Source organism: Chroicocephalus ridibundus, chromosome 5, assembly GCF_963924245.1.
Source record: "Chroicocephalus ridibundus chromosome 5, bChrRid1.1, whole genome shotgun sequence".
In the NCBI taxonomy this organism is placed as follows: Eukaryota; Metazoa; Chordata; class Aves; order Charadriiformes; family Laridae; genus Chroicocephalus; species Chroicocephalus ridibundus.
In genome coordinates, this window is record NC_086288.1 from 13,952,928 (window position 1) to 13,972,628 (window position 19,701).

The window sequence follows — 19,701 nt, forward strand, 5'->3', positions numbered from 1 at the left end:
CTCCTATTCTTTGAAGACAAATAAAGAAAAAAAAGAAAAAGAAAAACAACCCCCCCAAAAAAAACTACAAAAGAAAACATTTCTTAAAACAAATATTTAGTTAGAAATGTAAGACTCTGGAAAGTTGAATGCTTTTTTCAGATGCTCTGTTTAATATTATCAAGTCAAACTCAAGCAATTGTTCTTACTTGTACTTAGCTTTGAATAACACTATTTCTATTTCCTACCTGAAAAAAAGCTTGTATGCTTGAGAGTCTGTCTTTTCTTTAAAGTTTGTTAGTTGGCCAAATAAGCGATACTATCTACTGCATAATACTAAAGTTGCTTCTTACCAGACAGAAATACAGTCTCCCTGTTGTAATAATTTCTCATGACAATGTTTATTGCAACTTCCATCCAAATTTCGAAGCCCTAACATTACATTTCTTTTTGTGCTTGTCTGTACCTTGCAACAGTTAATGCATTCATCATAACACAATGAAACCATTGAGTGGCAAGGCACAGAGTTCATTGGCATGTCAGAACATTTTGATGAGCAGCTCATGAGAGCCAGTCTACGGTTTACCTGGAATGTGAAATAAGCGACGTGAATTTGGCAGGGCTCTGAGTTATCCTCTACAGATTTTTTGAATCAGCTTGTGATACTATGCAAAATATGCCTAAAATACTAGTTTTTCTGATCACAAGGCACAAATTTGGCACTTGACTCAAGGAACAAGGATACAAAAAAAAAAAATAATCACCCCCCCCAAAAAGAGGGTGTGTGTATCTTTATCTTTGTGCTAATATAATTAGGATCATAAGACACTTAGGAAAATGAAACTATTCCTCCTTTAAAAATAAATTTTAAAAAAGAGTGGTATTTTCATTTTGACATTGTCAACTTCTGGCTCTACAGTGACATGTGGATATGTGTCAGCCCAGAGGATATTTTTCCAGTAACACAGTGTTCTGAATAAGTTATTCATGAACACATGGGCAACGAGCAAGTTCCGTTAGCTTTCCTTTTGATTGAGAAAACAACTGCAACAACTTATGTTCTCCTTTAACTTCCTACTCCAAACACTGTCAGACTAACCACAGATTTGAATGAACTTTCTGTCTGTGGTAAATCCCAAGCCAAATCTGACATGGTTTAAACATTTTTAGTTAACAAACACTGTTATTGAGGAAAAGAAAAAAAGAAGAAAGAGTAAAAGAGACCATGCAGCATGTATTGCAAAAATGATCCTGAGGCGTTGGGACATCTTTATTGTTTCTTTTTTCCCTTTCTTTTTTTTTTTTTTTTTAGTAGGGCTGGCATCTGCTGATTTCCTTAAGAAATGCATTTCAAAGAATGAGGAAAGTAAAAACATATTAACAGTTAATAGGTGACTAGAAGGTGTCAAAACCAGAAGTATGGTAGAAAGTTGATTTAGAGTCAACATCTTTTCAAAAGTCTCAGAGGATGGGAATTCATACTCAGCAGACTTGTTCCGTTGCCACACTTAGGGGCTGCTGTAAGGATGGAATAATGAAACAACAATCTATTTTCTAACTTAATGCTCCAGTATAAGTTTTCATAGCCAGCAGGCGAGGAAGCTCCCTTTGACAAATATTTCTAGTCTTCTATCCACCAGTGGCGGAAAATAAATTTCGCTGGTGGAAGGTCTTATGTTTTATTTCAGGAAGGGGGATTCTGTTCCTTGCCACAAGTAAGTCTACAGATCACGTTGCAGAAAAAAAAATGTTTATTTTAATTATTTTTTTCACTTTCCGTATTCATTATTTTAAACGGAATGAAGCTGGAGTCTAACAGGCCTAAATGGAATAAAATTTCCACCTTCAAAACTATTTGTTTTCCCCACTGCTTCCCCTGCACAGGAAACTCTTATTATATGGCTTAATTAGAAACATATTTCTGGAATGGGAATGTACAAGACATAATGTTAGCCAGCTGAGGAACAGAGACAGACTTCTTTGGAAATCTACTATCTGATGAAACAACAAAGGTTTGGGAATGAATTATTCAAGACCATACTCAAACTATTCAGGAACCCTGATATGGGGCTTTAAAAAACAACAAGCCTGGAATCTGTTTAGTGAATTTCTTCAACTTGGGTCTCTTGAGGTTTGAGGAGCTCCCTACATGAGAGTAAGAGAGAAACACATTTTTATGATCTTGGGAATAGGAGGAGAGGGGATATTATCATTAATGACGTGCCAGCATTTCCACCATTAATTCATATCTACAGGGAAGGCTGTATCACAATTACATCGATTCTGCATGGATGCATCTACCATGAAAACTAAATTTGATTTATACGCTGTGTATACTTTGAGCCAAGCACATAAGAGAGTAACTATGCCTGGACGTTCTTTGTGACAAGAAAAATACTCTTGTGTTGGTGGATGTGTGCGCATGGGGTGCACATTGATATTTCAATGACAAATTCCAAGTTTCTAAGAAAAGAAAACTTTTTCCATGAAAAAGATTTTGTCAAAAATCCTTTTCTTTTAATGGCCAAAAAAAAAAAAAGATGAAATGCCTAGATATAAAAAATATGCCTTTAGATTTATAAATGATCCATATAACCAAGCCATTCAGTGTTCTGCTATGAGCGGCTGAACTCTCTCTATTTCCATGCAGACATACATGAAAGCAGACATCTTTGCAAGGTCTAGGTCATAATGAACACTTACCACTCAACTGTGGCCTGTGGAAAAATAATTAACTCTGAAGTTTTCATTTATCCATCATTTGTATTAGTATGTATCAATAATTTCTTACAGAAGATCCTGTTCTTTTTCCATTTCTCCAGAAATTCCAAGTATTTACTTGTTATATTAGTCTGAGTTTACAGGGGCAATGGCAAGATGGAATCATCAATACACAAAGCTGGGACACAAAAACTTAAAAAGGGACTGAGAACTGTCTAATCTGAACAGAACTAGGTTTAAGAAAATTAACATAATTTCAGGCAAAGAATCTCACAAGGCACCTACTGCTGAAAAGCGATACAGTCTCCAGTTCTAACGTTAAGTTTCATCATCTTTTTCTGCCTTGCTGGGGTACAAGGGTAACGTCATTGCTAAAATTAACTGTATTTCAGGATGGTAACAGACGAATAAAATTGGGTCATCATCAGCTCAGAAGTGGCTGAGAGAGGTAATTACAGCCATGTTCCTCTGCTATGACTTAATCTCTTAGTCATTTGAGTGGTCTCAGTTGCATTGCCATAGTTACTTTCTTCCCCTCATGGTATTGCTTACATATATTCATACTGGGGTTGATTTTTTATCATCTCTTAAGATTTTCTTGTATATGTATACATTTAGACACCATATAATGTGATCTGCATTCCTCAAGGGTCAGTACTGGGACCAGTGCCGTTTAACATCTTTGTCTGCAACGTGGACAGTGAGGAGAAGGACTTGGGAGTGTTGGTGGATGAGAAGCTCAACATGAGCTGGCAATGCGCGCTTGCAGCCCAGAAAGCCAACCATGTCCTGGGCTGCCATTAAAAGAAGAGTGTCCAGCAGGTTGACGGAGGTGATTCTGCCCCTCTAGTTTGTTCCGGTGAGACCTCACCCAGAGTACTGCATCCAGCTTTGTAGTCCTTAGCACAAGAAGGATATGGACCTGTTGGAGCGAGTCCAGAGGAGGGCCACAAGGATGATCAGAGCACTGGAGCACCTCTCCTATGAAGACAGGCCGAGAGTGTTGGTGTTGTTCAGCCTGGAGAAGAGAAGGCTCCGGGGAGACCTTATAGTGGCCCTCCAGTATCTGAAGATAGCTGGAGAGGGACTTTTTGCAAGGGCATGTAGCAATAGGACAAGGGGTAATGGCTTCAACTGGAAGAAGGTCGATTTAGATTAGATATCAAGGAGAAATTCTTTCCTGTGAGGGTGGTGAGGCACTGGAACAGGTTGCCCAGGGAAGCTGTGGATGCCCCAGCCCTGGAGTGTTCAAGGCCAGGCTGGATGGGGCTTTGAGCAGCCTGGTCTAGCGGGAGGTGTCCCTGCCCAGGGCAGGGGGCTCGGAACTAGGTGATTTTTAAGAACCCTTCCAACCTAAACCATTCTATGGTTTTATAACAGTAATTATGCTATTGATTAGCATTTGGTGTCAAAAGACCAGTTCTTCTTTTCAGCTGTCAAAAGCACAACAATGTTCAGACCACTTATAAGTGTGTTGTTTTCATACATGGATGAGCCTAATCTAAAGCTCAGTGGTATACAGTAACTTCTTCAATAAACAAGGCTGTACAGAGACATTTCACCATTTCATGATGTTTTCTACGCTGAATCAGCTGCTATTGACAAAAACGCCCGAATGACTTAAAAGTCTCTGCCCTACAGAAAGTCAGTATGATCTGAGCTCTTCAGTCTCTTCTGAAAATGAGATGTACTTTTCTAAGCCACTCAGGCACTGTAGAAAGTATTTTATGCCTACTAATTTCACAGACAATTTCATGGAAATGATAATTAGGTAGTGAAAACTTAATTACAAAATGTATGCTTTCATGTTAGAAAAAAATTGTACTAAATTAAGCCTGTTGTTACTGGAAAATAACACAAGAATTTCATTAAAATAGCTTGGCTTTGAATTAAGGGAGCGGATCAACAGTGTTCTAACTCTGAGCATTTAAAACACACACGAACATTTGACCCAGCTACTAATAGATACAGTAGCATTTACATTTGAATACTTGGTTGTGTCGAAGTTGTAATTGTTGTACAGAGCACATCAAAAAGATTGAAAATTCTCAATTTTACAATTCTCAAACTAATTTGCATCTGTAAAACCAATATTATAAACATTGACCACCAACGTTACTTTTCTGTGACAGTTAAAATCATAATTTTCCTTTTTCCCCAAGGGTGAATCACTTCAAGGAAAAAAAAAAGTTTCTTAATCTAAAGGAAAATGTTGTCATGAAACTTACTGTGCATATCTTTTGTCTTTTCAACATTAAATGTTCTAAGCTAGAAACATAGTGAAATATGCATGCAGTTTTTATTTTTATTTTGGTTTTTCTTGTTGTTGTTCATTTTTGCCACTGAAGATGAGGAAATGAGAATTTCTGCTTCTTTGCTATTCTGATTTAGAGACTCTAACAGTCATGATAGTTTCATAGCCTGTGAAAAGTACTAGTAGTTTTTCCATGAAATTTGTGTTAGAGTAGATTTAGCCTGAAGGCAACTTTGACTCTTGTAGCTGGTTTAAGTACCCTGGGAACATCTCCTTTACGGGATGTGTGTGAGATAGGCATAGAATTACAAAAATGAGTTATGAAGCTTTGACTGGGAAAGTTCATACTGTGAAAGAGATCTGCATTTGAAAAAACAAGATGTAAATGCAAAGGAGGAAATTCTCTATGTAAGAGAAGTGCAATTAAAAAAACCCTTAAAGACACAAATTTGGAAAGGTTGGTTTTAAAAGCAGAATCTTGAGAAATCATAGGCTGAGAAGACAAAGTAACTGCTACTGAATCCTGCCAGAAGATCCTATTTTCCCCCTTTTGCTCTTGTTCTCATTACTGCTTTCGTAATAATCTCTCTCACACTATATAAACTCAAGGAGTTCAAAGCAAGCTTTCAAATCTACAGCATACAAGGCCCCATTATTATAAAGCACAGTGCATTCACAGTGTCCATATTCATGAAGACTAGGTTTAAGTGTATTGTGTCAAATCTTGAATAAATCCTTGCCACATCACAATGCATTTCATAAGTATTTTTATTTACATCACAAAATTGATTTGGCTGCAGGAATGTTATTAAAGCGTGACGTTAATGACAATGGATGAATTTCTGCTCATTTAATTTCTCTGCTGTACTGAAGAGTATAGTCACTTGATGTAACTGTTCAAGTACTGTATGCTCGAGAACTGCCTTTGCTATGACCATCTTTGCATACATCTGCCAGTGCAACCAAGCCACAAGGCTCACTACTGGCTAAACAAGGATGGCTGGAAGCAGGAAAACCTGCCGTCAGCTTTTCCCTAGATATTATCCTTTAAGCTATTTTAAATGGCATCCACCATCCTCTATAGTCAGAGCAAAAGCAGTTTGAATTGCTGCATGTCAAGTTGAGATTCAACCTTAGAAGGTCCTTTCTGTATGGCATCAAGGGGTAGTTCATGCATCCTGTTTTCAAACTAGAGGTGGCCGTAGGTCTCATGGTTTTACTTTCTTGTTTCTACCTGACCTGCATTAGTTGGTGAGCAGGGAGTCCCATGGACTTTGGTTAGAAATGCAGCAAAAGGAAGGGGTACTCTTCATGGTCTATGCATTCCATAACTTAAATACTACATGAGCTATAACCAAATGAGTTTTACCATCTTTATTTTAACTATGAGTACTTAAATGTCCTATCAGAATTCCCTACAGTGTTTCTCCAAACAGTCCTCCTCAATTAGCGTAATGGCTTTACTGATTTTCTGGAGAGCAAAAATAAAAATAAAAAAGAAAGAACCAAAACAAAGCACCAAATAAATACAAAAGGCTAGTCTGAGTAATAAGTTTTGTTTGATGCATATCAAACAATAGGAATAATTTATGCTTGGAATGACAGTTATTAAACTTTACACTTTTTATTAAAGAAATTATCAAGATAGTCATCAGTGATCACCTCCACAGTCCGTATTGTTTTACCCAGCGTAGTGAAATATTGCAAGAAATAATGAAGGGAAGTTGATATATTTATAAGTTTTTATTTGAAGTTGCATCTGCGTGAGTATCCTCAAGCTATCCCAGCCCGATATAATAAGACTGAACTGGAGGGATTTCCTAAAATAGGAATTTGATGTTAATTTAACTATGATCTCTGCAACTGACAAAAAGGTCATTGCTCACTGCAAGTCAACAGAATGAGTTTACAGTAGAGGTGCAAAAACCCTGTGAACTGACCCATAAGAAGTAACTTAGTCAGCAGAAGAATAAGGCATCAAGTTTAAGCAAAATGTTGACCCTGTGGCCGAGCTAGAGCAAAGCACACCCAGCATCTGGTACAGACCCTCCGTCCTGGACTGTTTAGAGAGAGAGAAAACGGGATTGTCACCAAGGCACTCTACCTGGGTCCTATGTGCCCCAAATAACCATACCAAACCTTTTCTTTGTGTCCAAGGAATAAAGCACACACAGCGTGCTATGAAAGAGCCCCCAAATCCCCGCTCCGAGCAGCTTCATGTAAATCTGAGCCCAGGGTACGATGATTTAGCCTAAACTTCAAGCTTTTATTACATACTGAACCTGGTGACATCGGGAAAAAAATGCAATGTCATATTCATCCACTGTGCATTGATAGAAACTGATAGGCATGCACTAGTCTTGACAGCGAGCAGTGAATAACTGAAAGCTGTGTACAAAAAAAGTTGAATCGTTGCCATAGATTAAATAGATACCATGCATAGATTGATAGGTACATAGATTTTCTTTTTGAGGAACAAAAAAAAACAACAACAAAAAGGTGGCTTACCCAAGAACCATATGCGGGATGAAGTGGTGACAGAAGCCAGCTTAAAGCAAAAAAAAACCCAAACACAACACACAACTTTGAAAGTTCCCATGTTTGTACATGTCAAATCCTGACATCTTTCCCTTGAAAGGTTGGTTCATTTTGTAATACATCTACGCACAATGTCTCTACACTATTAGGAATACTGATTAGACATCTGAGGGTTAAAGCAATAGCTCTTGCAGTCGGACTGCAAATATTTTTCAGATTATTTTTACTTGTGGGAGAGAAGGATAGGATGATGCTATTAAAGAGAATGAAGCCAGGTATAGAAGCAAACTGAAATTTAGATTTTTATAAAGACAAATTGTGACCCGAGTGAAATGAGTAAGTGAGAAAACTTGATGTTTTTGAAGCCCTGGCTTCCTCCCTGGGTGGAATCTGTAGGGCGAGGAGAGAGTCCTCCCGTGGCAGTGCTGGGCAATAGCTGTGCAAATCTTTGATCCTGTTCTTCTGCCATCTTCTTTTGAAAAGCGATATGGAAAGCACACTACCCTCAAACTTGAGGGCTTTTCTTCAGAAATAGACAGAAATTACTTTTCCTTGCTCCATTTGCATACGATGAATTGATGACGCAAGATTTTTCTCACTTTTAGTAGGTTTATGTTTGATTGGTTGTAGATACCTTTTCCGACCGTGGATCCTTTGTCCTCTCACTATAAACAACAGGCGAAGTCGCAGTGAACTGAAATGGAAGTGCGTGCTAACATCTCCCCGTATTACTTGATGCAGCTGATTGTGTGAGGAGCACAAGCCTGCTGGGAGGTAAAAATGTAGCATTGTACTCTTAGCGAAACTAAAATAAAACGGAAGCACAGGACAAGGGTATATGTAACAAGCGTAGGGGAGCCATAAGATGCCATATGTATGTGTACAGCAAGCTCCGGATCTGTCTGCAGAGTGGTGGGGACCGGTGACCTGCAGCGCTCGGTCCCAGGCTCTGGGTGTGGGGTGGTACTGTGCCAGCATCCCTGTTGCTGTGCATCTCTCCTGGTCTGAGAGGGGATGGAGCCGCGAGCGGAGAGCGAACGTGCCACGTTATTGTTCGTGTTTGTGGCACAGCGAACTTGCCACCTGGAAACAGCGCTCCGGAAAGATCCCCGGGAACTTTCTGCCTGCTGTGTGTGCAGAGGGGCACTGATTTGTGGAGTGGAAAGAGCATAACACACAGCGGTCTGCAACCCAGCTGTGGGCCGTTAGCTTATGGTCCACAAGGAGCTAATTGGTTACATGATACGACTTCTTCCCTTTGTGTCTGACTGGGGAAAACAAAAGGAAGGAAAGGACTAAATAATGTAAAGCATAAAACCGGACGGGCATCCAAAAACATAAACACATGCTGCACTACAACACTGGGAATCATCCTCATTTAACATATTGATACATATTTTTATGCACTGTGAATTTGGCCCATAATGCATATATTACAGCATCACAGAATCATAGAACGTGTTGGGTTGGAAGGGACCTTTAAAGCTCCCTTAAATATATATTGAAAATGTTATTTCCCAGATACGGGGTTGTTGTAGCTGCCATGACATTGTCACACTGTTACAGTTCCCAGGCGTTTTCAGCAGTGACTGCAGGTTTGACAAGCACATGAATACATCGCATCAAATAAAAGGGTTTACACCAGCAAGAGGCCTGCAGCTTGCCGGCCGCAATAGGCATGCTCCTCTAGGGAGGTGAGGATTTTGAGGGACTCTCTCTCCGGAAAGATCTCCCGGGTTAGAAATAGTCTGAATTACTTCAGTTGAGAATTACTCCTCCCAGGTACAGCTGAGATGAAGAGTGAAAGTCGTGCCTAGGCAGCATCCATCAATAATTTTGGGCCATAGGATGCATGGCTTTAATTCAATTGTGTGTTCTTAATTGAGTTTGTATTTGTAATTACAGCTCTAAATTTTAATAGAGATGTTTTCGATAACAACCTATTTTCTTTCCTGAAGAAAGATCTCTAAGCTGTGCAAAAATCAGTACTCTTATTAATTTGATGATGAAGGATGTATAACGAAAGACAGTTAGCATTTCTATTTAATTATTATTATGTGTTCATCTTGAGATCTAATCTAGCCCCCAAAGCTGCTAGATAAATTTATTTCTTTTTTTTTTAATATATATTTTTGGTATGCATTTTTTTTAATCAATTCGACATGTATAACAGCTACAAAATTTGTAAGAAAAACAGTCCTTTAAAATTAAATCCATATTTTACTTCAGATTTGAAATAAATACAAAAAAAAATAAATACTCAGATTAATATTTTAATTTCATTATTTTTTTTTAACTAAAACTGTAATCTCTTTTAGTTTTCCAAAGCTGAGGAGGTTAATATTTTGTGACTTATCACTCTTTATGAATGCTATTTCTAATAAAGGTCTAGGATATACAGATGTACCTAGTTTTGGGGCATGAAGTAGTGTTTGAAATGTCTGAAATGGTGTTTGAACTCCATGACACTTTGAATGAGCAAAAGAGGTGGCTAATTACCATCCTCATTAGAAGTAACTTGTTAATCTAAAAAAGTATACCCTGTTACCAAGCTGAACCATGGCCTTTAGAGACACACATGAGAAAGGGGGTTTGTACTGAAACCCCAAACTATGGAGCTGGTTATGAGTTATACTGGTAACATTTTCAAGAATACAGAAATAAAATTTCAAAGATTGAGTCGCCCAAATCGAACCAGATTGAACCATAGCTGACATTTCAAGGTCTCATTGTGTTTTCTAGATCTCACTGTGACTTAAGAAGAATCGGTGCTGAAACTGGTCACGATTAACTTTGCAGCACAGTAATGAAAGCAAGTAGTTTCTGAATTTACAAATGGCCCATATTTATATTATGTCACCTCAAAACCTTTGATCCTGCTATGATTATTCCTCATAATGTGTAAAAGCTGGAAAAAGTTTTCCTTAATAAAAATACAGGAATTGATTTACCTAATAGGTCTGTATCAGGAATTTATACATATACAAGATGTTATAAATATAACATTGTTTGTCTTTTTCAGAAGAATTAAATAATACATGATTTTTAAGGTATGATACGATGTGATGGGAGGGGGTTGGTTTGTTTTAGGTTTTTTTCTCACAACCTTCTGATTTGTTACTTCTTTGCTTTGGATTTTGAACCTGCTGCTTCTTAAAAGATTGACAGGTGACTCTCCTCGTGCTCATTTTTGTTTAAAAGCAAGGACCGAGAACGCCAGAACGCTCAGATTAGATTTTTCCAGACACACCACGTACTGTGAACTTCACACCAAATTTCCTTTTACAGTGGTAAATGTCAGGGCCTGAGGGGCACTGATAGGTGTTACTGGCCCTGACCAGCCTCACCTGGGGCCCCCACCCACACTCCTGGCCATTGGTCTGGAGACCTTTTTAACCTCCAGCTCTTTCCCTGAACTGCTCTTTGTTTTTCCTGGACCTTGGCCCTGCCTTGTTTTCTTGCCTTTGCTCAATGTTTGCTGGAGGGCTGGTGGGACCTGCTGTCCCCTGGCTTCCCTGGAGGAACTGCCCTGTGCTTGTGGCCACCTGAAAGCAGGTAGGTGCTTTTTTTTTTTGCTGTTTCACTGGGGATACTTGATTGCCACTGCCTACCTACAAAAATTACCTGGCCTGTTGGAAGTGGGGAGATGTGCTCAGTACCCTTCCCTGGGAGTTTCTTGAGATTAAGAATAGGTTTTGGAAATGGGGTGTTGAGCCTGTGATCTTTAAAGACAGAAAAAGTCGGTGCCTTAAATTACTGAAACTGGTTGAGTTTGCCGCTCTCCGTTTTTCCTAGTGCCAGCATCTACAGGTGTCAAATGCATCCAAACCACTGCTATTAATGAGCATAGAAACTTGGAGTCAAGGAGGCAATATAGTCACTTGTGAAATATAAAAACTAACGTGGGAGAACTGAGAAAGTTTTTCTAGGTGATGGAAGGAGCGTCTCTTTAAGAAATGTAGTGATGAATTAATTTGGGTTGTGCAAGAACCTAACAAAAAAGGACAAAGTTTAAATTAGCTGTCTTGGAGAAAACTGTGTGAACAAAAGTGGAAATAAAGCCACTGATAACAGATGTAATGAACAGCCAAGGCTGGTGGAGTGTATCCACTACACTTTCTTTCCCCAGCAAGCACTAGAGGCTCACCAGGGACCACGAGACGAGTCCTTCGGTCACTAAAGCACTCTCCTTATTGCGAGCAGCCTTCCTCCAGCAGTGTTCCCAGCCCCAGCTGCTTCCTGTCAGGGTGCTTGCAGTGGGAACCAAGTGCCTTTGATCATGCCAACCCACGCATTGGCCTCCCACCATGGCTCTGGTTCCTAGTATTCCCAGCTTCCCCGCACCACCCACCAGGGCTGTGATTCCCCCACTTCCTCCCAAGTCTGATACTACAGCCTTTCAAGTCACTGAAACTTGCAGTTTGGCTCCCACCTACAGTCACTTGATTGCCTTTTTTCTTTCTCCTCCTTATCTGCTTTTCTTTTCTTTCCCTTTGCCATTCAGTTGTGATTAGATGGTACTTAAACCATCTTTCTTCCAATCCAAATGTCCAAGAAAAAAGTAGCTTGTCATGGCTGAAGGAAATAGGCAAAGGGATACTCTTCCCAAGTGGGATGGGAGAAGGAAAGCTTGGATGAATGAGATTAGTCTTTTTTGTTTCTTTATCAAGCTGAGATCAGGTCAGCTCCCAAAAAGTCTAGAATAGAGATGGCTTATTTCTGCTGATGTAGGTTGACTTGATTAATGGTTGACCAGGCCGTGAAGCACAGCAGAGAAGTAAGTTTTCTGAGCTGCGGAGACAGGTATAAAGGGTTAAAAAAATAAATACATAGCTTATGTTATTACAGCTGAGGAAACGCCTGATGAAAGGTAACTTCTAAAGCCTACAAGTCATTAAGAAGTATAGGGTTATATTTTACTTTTAATGATGGCTTGTGACCCTTCACCTCTAAGACAATAATGCTGGATGCAGCTACGATAAGGAATCCGTATGGACCTCTTACCACTTCTAAAAATAAAATACAATTTGGATATCAAGCTAAAACTTTTATCGCTTATAGTAAAACTCTTGGGAAGTAAAATGCCTTCTAGATACTCTTACATCAGGGAACTCAGCTGTGCTCAAACCTTGGCATGTGAAATAAAATGTCCCCACAATGTAATAATAATAATTCAACGTTGTTATTTCCCCCTTGGCGTGCCTAACAATTAGTTTCAGATTTCACCTTCTGTGTGTGTATAAAGGTGTCAACGTCAATTGAGCTTGATCTTGGTTTCTCTGCTTCTTATTCTACCCTACATAAAACTCCAAAAGACGTTAATTGCTTACACAGGACTCCCGGATAATAACTATTTGGTATTAAAATCCTAAAAGGCTGGAGGTGAAACTTTGTGATGAAAGAGATTGTATTTTTTTTTATCAGCTTTAGTATCATACGTAACTGGAGGATGCACCTGTAGCCATATGGCCATTCACGGGCACTTCAGACTAATAGTTACTGTGGCATTTTTTGAGTGATCCGCAATGTCAGAATTTTATTATAAATCAGATCATCTTTTGTCTGCACGGAAGGTGGTTGTTTTCTCCTTGAAATCATGCTGAGGTGTCACAAGGTGAGATGCATGAACAAAGAATAATGTATTTTAAGGATGTGATTTGCTCTTGTGAGAAAGACGACCAATTTTTTTTTGCTGTAGCTGTCTTAATAGCAATGGGAACACTGGTTAGGATGCTGTTTGTACACAAACACAGCATTTAGGACAACTCCTAGCAAAACATCCAAGAGATATTCAGATTTAATAACTTGCAATTTATCTCTCAAATTCATTGAGAAACCAATATAAAAGGCATCACAAGGAAGCTTTCTGAAAAGACATCACAAGGAAGTTTTCTGCTATGGAGCCTTTGATCTATGCAATTCTTCCCTTGTTAACACCTTTCTCACCCGTTTCCCAAAGGAGGAATTTAGCGGGAACCAGCAGCCTCTCCTCTTTGCTGCCTGTGACCCTGGTAGCCAGCCTAACATAATAGCCTTGCCTCTGCTTTGGTCTTCATGAGCAGCTAGTGGAAGAAGCCTTGTAAGCTTGAACTAATTATTCTTCTGAAGAATACACCTGATTCTCTGCTGTTGGTACAGCTTACAAGATACAGGGGTCAGATTCCCTGAGTGTTCAGCGAGGCAGGGAGTGGAAAATAACTCTGTCCCTCTGTCAGCCTCGCTGGAACCATCTGAGAAACCTCGCAGATTGCTTCCTCTTTGTCCTGCTCTTACAGGGTTTCCCATGGGAAAAGGAAAATCTAACCCGAAATCCAGGGATAACCTTTTTTTCATTAACTTTGCTGTTTTTCATTATCTGGTAATTGACAGTAAACACCTAATAAAAGTTTTTCACATTCCTTCACAATTTCTTTGCCAAAGTAAAAAGAGCAGAAAACTTAATGGTGGGGGGAGTAGGACATTGCAAGGGGATTTTTTTTTTTTTAATATAAACAAAGACTGCTTCCATATAGGGATAAGAAGATTAAATTTCTTTAATAGCTGGGGAAAGGCTGGCTTGCTTTAAATAACTATAGAAACTTCTTTTGTGGTGCAGCATTCCAGAGTGAGGCCGCATAATCTCTCAGTGCATGTAAATTGCTGGGTGAATTATGTTCCAGTTATGAATTTAGAACTTAACGGTGATGACTGAATCTGAAGGGAGGGGAAAAAAATAATTCTCCCTCCATGCAGCCATGGAAGAATTACCCGGACCTTAGCGCTGGGACCTGACGTGAGCGTTGGCAATGTCAGACGCTTGGATTCTTCTCAAAAGCAAATGCAGGAGGAGAAATGGGGAGTTTATTTCGCCTTTCTGTGTGTCAGCCCATGTACATGGAAATATGTTGGATTCCAAAGAGCGGTACTGCGTAAAGCACTGCTGAGTTTTCTCCTCCTGGTCCTTCCGAAACAGTAAGGGATACATGGCTTGGCTGACCTAGCAGTGGGTGCTGTGTTTCCCTTTTCCCCCAAGGCACTGGGCATGTCCCACATCCTTCCAAAGGCTTGGCCTGGAGGGCCGAGGTTTATTACTTGGCAATTGGCAATTTGTTAAAATAATACTGTAATAGCTGAGATAAATATTTTGATGGTCACTTCACGTTCTCTTTTTCCTGGACGATGAACAACCTTTCTCAGATGAGTGGTCAGATGGTTTGCTTGGCTGCTGGCTCTCTAGTTAAGTCTATGTAAACAAGCAATGCATATGAGTTAATGTCTCTTTGGTGCGATTCAGCCTTCGGCTGCGTGGAGTTAGTCTTTGAAACTACAGGTACTTAAGCCTCCAAACATGCAGTTTCTAATATAACTAAAGACGTGGAAAAAACATAAATGTAAAAGGATGGAACCCAGTACTTCAAGTTTAGCAGAAAATAACTTGGAAGAAAATACTTGCATTCAACTGAACATCAAAAGCACATCTGTGTGCTTTATTATACTTTGAAAATAATAATGCGTCGCTGATGGTGGCAAGAAATCTACTGTCTCTTCCTGTTCGGAACCAGTGTGTGTGCTCCTAAACCATCTGCTGTGTCCTCTGCAGATCTGCAAAGCACTTCTTAGAAAGCAATTTAGCAGATTGGAGAAATTAGATGTGGGCAAGGAAATTAGCAAGCTGGAGCTGAAAAATGTAAAATCTTATTCAAAGTATTACCTAAGATGAATAAATAAAGCAAAGACTGTAGCTCACTACATCAGTATTAGTGAGATTCATAGCCTTACAATTTATAGTAATTAATATTCACTTTCTCATTTTAATATCTAAATATATTATCTGCTTTCTTATTATGGCTAATTTAGCCCCTATTACAGTCCACTGGTGTAACGGCTGATAGCAAGGTTTTCATATCCGTTTTTGATATACATTACAAGATCCATTCGGAGAGCCACAAGTGTGTTTACGAGCATTTTTGTAAGGACTTATTGTAATTGGCCTTTACTGTGTGTATGTTGTAGGAGAAAATATATTGTGATTTAACATAATTTAAGCTATAATGAGGGGAAAAATGGGTATTGTTAAGATTGCAATTGCTCTGTAATTCTCTTTCTCCTTCTCCCTGCAATTGAGCAACATCCTTTTCATTAACTGTAGTTCATATAAACTGTTTCAGTGCACTATTTTCTTAGCTGTATTCTGACTGTAAAGCTCAATATCAATGGGGTGGAATGTCATTCTAGATTTCTTTATCTATGCCAATTATTCACCCCAAACGTGTGTAGCCTATAGTTTCTGTGTGTGTACCTGTGTCTGCATATCAAAAGCGATTACACCGGATCACTTTGAGACCTGACCTCCCCCATGAATGAATGGAAGTACTGTTGTTGACTTCAGCGGAAGAAGGATCTAGCCCTAAATGAAAAGGCTTTTCCCTGTTTGGAGACTTTTGTAGGATTACATTATCATTCAGTTCAGCTGAGCTCTGGCGTATGCAGGTCACTTCAGGATATTTTCATGCTTGGGACCAGATGGAAAATGTCTTTTGCAATCAACAAAAAGCTTGCATTGTTGACATTTCAAATTTTTTTCTACAACTGTAACTAATTTGCTTTCTACAAAATTTAACAGTGTCCAAAAATGATTACAAATACTTTGCAATGAGATTATTTTCATGGTTCGGAGAGTATGCAGTGTCACAGAAATTCACTTTATTCTGGTATGCTCAGAGTCAGCTTGAACTGAGTCTGTGGCTTGGATAGCTTCACTGATACATTATTTGACTTCCACGTAGAGTAACTTTATGGTTGCTCAGTCCACTAATGAACCCGTCTGAAAACCCTAATCATATCCTCATAATTGGATTTCTCTCATAAACTCTTCCCTTCTTCACAACAATTATTGTTTGGTTATGTGACAAAAGGCTCCCATCCATGCAGGCAAAGGTGCACAGAGGAGCAAAGGCAGGTGGGGGAAGTAACATTGGTGTATGGATGTGCACCCTGATCTGTCTCCTCCTGAGGCTGTCCCAGGAGAGGGTGGTCAGCCTCATGGTCTGGGGCAACGCCCATCACGATGATTCAAAGGAGAGGCTCTCCAGAACACCTTTTGGGCTGAGGAGGGTGCTGCCTGAAAGGGGTATGGGACTCCTCATGGGATGCAAGGGAAAAACACTGGGGTGTGATGATGAGGCACAGGTGTCTGGTGTCAGCAACTGGAGCAGGTGATGGCCTGTATGCCAGCATCACTGGTAACGACTATCAAGCTGAGTTAGTTGGTAGGTGGAGCGGAAGCCCGGGGGGTGGGTGTGTCTGGGAGTGAGATACCTGCAGGAGCTGGCTACAAGAGAGACCATGGAGTTTGTGGACTGATTGAGACCTCTTTGTGTGGCCTTCTCTCTGGGTGTAAGGGACTGGAGGTGAGAGGGTGCAATGGCCGGTGAGGCAGTAGGCTGAGTATAAGGCCAGTTACTGGAGGGACCTGCAGTGTGGATCTGTGTGTTGCTGTGTGTGAGAAAGCGTCTACTTGGGTGGGGCTGTGGTCCTTGGGGCCAGGTGCCAGAAACTGGGCATCCAGGAGTAGCTACTGGATGGACCAGGTTGTTTAAGCCCAGTGACTGCAGGGATGTAAATAGATGTATTTCCTATTCAGAGACCTTCACTCTGAACTGCCAGAGAGGGGAACAGGCTGAGGCCACTGCTGATGTTTGTGTTTGATCCGTGTGTTTGTGTGCATATGCATCTGTTATAAATGTGGTTTTGCCTGTATTTATTGGGAATACATGCTCAGCCTTGCTACTGGGTGGACCCAGGAACAGTGGCAGCCTTGCCTCTATGGGGACACCAGATTCAACATCTCCTTACCACAATTTATCTCTTGCACCTGAGATTGCAAAAGGCTGCTGTAGAAACTCCACAGTGTGTTAAGCTCTGTTTGAGATGGTCACTGGGATAGAATGTGAATCTACATTAGATACCTGGGAAGCCAAGCCTGTTGTATAGAGCACTCACCTGGGTGTCAAGTCTGAACTTCATACCCAGACTGCCAGGTGACCTGCTGTACATGGTGAGTCTCCATACGCATTTATACCTATTTCCTCTACACCTTCTTTCCATCATTTTTCCTCCTGTGACTCAGGGTAGAGGGATAAATCCTTCTCAAGCTCTATGTTTTCCATTCAGAATCACTGAATGGAAAAAGGACTGATGGTCTAACCTGCAGCTCTGAAGTTACAGGAGCTCCCGGTCTACTCTTATCCAAAAAAAAAAAAAAAATCCCTTGCAAAACCAACGAAAATAACTGGTTGCTTTGCTAGACATCTCACCAGATACTTGAATAGACATTAGACAGAGACTTGTGCCCAGGTAATAGAACTAATGCATCAGAGTTGTTTGGTTTTGGTTGTTTTTTTAAAAAGGGAGGTGACAGAGGGAATTACAAGCCTATATGCTGTTTTGAGATCTGCATGTGGAAATCTTCTTAAACTGGCAGTTCCTAAATCTTGGAAATCACCCAGAGATTCTTGTAAAGAGAGATCATTCATAAATTCTCTTCCAGAAACAGGGGAAAACAGTTGTTTTGACTCTGCCTTTTTTTTTTTTTTTAACTGAGGTAGAAAAGTCCCACTGGCTGCACTATTCTACAACGCGTGCCTAAATCAACTGCCTCATTTCCAGGCTGAAAGGAACTTCTTGTCTCAGCCTGACATGGGAGACCTTACAGGGAACTTCCCTTTGAGCATCAGAAAGTGCCACAACCCTTTATTTTCCTCTCTAGGCACCCTGTTGGCCATGGCCTTTGCTCAAGCTTTCAAACAACCAGTGCCAGTTCTGGAGGTTATCCGATGAAATTCTGTACGCTGCTGCCTACTTTCTCTGTAAACACCTGCCTACTTAGCTGAATACTAACACTACATGCTTCGGAGCATGTTTTCTGTGTCTGGGAATTTAGTAGCAGGTGGGCATTGTAGTCTGATGTACCGAGTCGGTCACCAGTGATTGCATCCTTAATCCTTAACACATTTAGCTATGTGGACCTTGTGATTTTTTTTTTAATAGTAATAAAGAATAAATCCATGCTTTAAAATAGGTAACATAAGTTTAAAATAGCTTCTCATTTCAAATTCAAGTAACTTTTAAAGCAGTTTCTTTCCATGGACAGCTTTCAGCACAATATGGTAGTACGTATGCTAGAAAACTCTTTATTGCATTAAATATAAGCAGATTGAATCTATTCTGTTTAGCCAAATTGGTTGTCTTCAGTTTCTAATAAATAAGTAGTGCTGAGGTCTAAAATATCACCCACAGTTTAAGATCATTATTTAATCAAAACCTGGATGTAAAGACAGGCACTTTCTTAGGGACTTCTCCTCTTGAAGGTGTAGAGACAAACTTCAAGCAAAAGCTCTCATTTGAGAGATCAGGATCTTCATTCACATGTAAGAGTCTCCCGTTTTGTAATCCATGTATGTATGGTTGAGATTTTTGCAGGCATGTCATGCTTTCAACTGTCAATGGTACAGAAGAAATGAGTGTAGGATCTCCTTGTGTTCTTCTGCTTTCCAGAAGACAAATGAATCTGACAGGACAAAGCCATTGCCAGGCTCAATGTACGTGTCTGTCCAGAATTCGTCTAAGCCCTGAAGTAGGGGAACAGTATTTCTTGATACTGAAACACACCCCACCACCACCTCTATAGTTTTATTTTAAAAAGCCAGCTTTTAAAAATGTAGTACATTGAAGAGTTTCAAGGAAGAGCTTGCAGTTAATACTCTACCTCTATAGAGGAGGGATCCATAATTTTGTCTTGCAGCACTAAGTAAGGCTCCGCAGCAAGGGGCTGGGAAGGAGATTCCTCAAAAGTTCAGCGTTTTGCCACACATGCGAGAGGTCTCACTAGAACATAATTTTTTGACTTACCTGTTAAGAAAGAAAACAGAACATGGTGCTTCTGGACAATGTGCAGTAGAAAAACAGTATAATCTTCTCTTTAACCACCCCAAGCTGTACAAGCTTCTCTTTAACCTCCCTTCTTTCTTTTTCTCAGAGACTTCACAGTAGGGGAAAAAACTTTTTTTTTTTCCCCACTTACTGATTCACTGGAAACTTGATTTTCAACTCGTCACAAAACAATATTTTACTTTGCTTGCAGAAATTGTCAAAATAAAGAACTGATTTCCACCCTCTGACACCTCCCCTTCCCAGTCAGGTTTGTTTCCAGAATAGCCAAAATGGGTTCT